The following is a 309-nucleotide window of genomic DNA, read 5'->3' on the forward strand; positions in this document are numbered from 1 at the left end:
AGGATGGAACGGGAGACTGACAGGCGGACCGGTGCAGCTTCTGCAGCAATGTGGTCGATGTATCGGTCTGTTGTGGTGAAGAGCTAAGCTGTAAGGCGAAGCTCTCGATTTACTGGTTGATCTACATTCCGACTCCAAGTTATTGTCATGAGCTTTGGATCATGACCAAAAGGGCAAGATCCCGGATACAGGCAGCTGAAATGAGCTTCCTCCGCAGGGTGGCTGGGCGCACCCTCAGAGATAGGGTGAGGAGCTCGGTCACCTGGGAGGAGCTCAGCGTAGAACCGTTGCTACTCCCCCTCGCGTGGA

The sequence above is a fragment of the Monopterus albus genome, unplaced genomic scaffold (genome assembly GCF_001952655.1).
Source record: "Monopterus albus unplaced genomic scaffold, M_albus_1.0 scaffold409.1, whole genome shotgun sequence".
NCBI lineage: Eukaryota > Metazoa > Chordata > Actinopteri > Synbranchiformes > Synbranchidae > Monopterus > Monopterus albus.